The sequence below is a fragment of the Rhamphochromis longiceps genome, linkage group LG10 (genome assembly GCF_057381845.1).
Source record: "Rhamphochromis longiceps isolate RC_006_pf linkage group LG10, R_longiceps_female_GT1.1, whole genome shotgun sequence".
NCBI lineage: Eukaryota > Metazoa > Chordata > Actinopteri > Cichliformes > Cichlidae > Rhamphochromis > Rhamphochromis longiceps.
In genome coordinates, this window is record NC_140566.1 from 32,764,356 (window position 1) to 32,764,790 (window position 435).

The window sequence follows — 435 nt, forward strand, 5'->3', positions numbered from 1 at the left end:
CAAGCCAAACCTTCCGAACGAGCTGCTCATTAAACTCATCATGGGAAACTAATGAGGATGAATTTGGAGCCTGGATGCGATTTAGTACCAAGGGAGTGCTGGGCTTCTCTCAAAGTGTCTGTTCATCTGTTATACTAAGATTACTGAGGCTGTTTCTTCTGTTTGGCTTTTGTTCTGTTCTTTTTCAATTTACCATTTAATTAAATACAAAACAAATATGAATATTATGAGATTATGAAAACATGTGGAGTGTGGTTACCCTGTGGGGTCTAAATCTTTATCTGTGTTGACTGTAACTCCAACCCTAATCATATATTATCAGAATATTTTGGGTGGATTTTTATTTTTTGTTTGTTTTTGTTTTTTATTGTTCTTTGCAAATAGGAAGACAAACAAAGCAATCACTTTAGGGTTAGGCTTTGAGGCAAGGCAAGG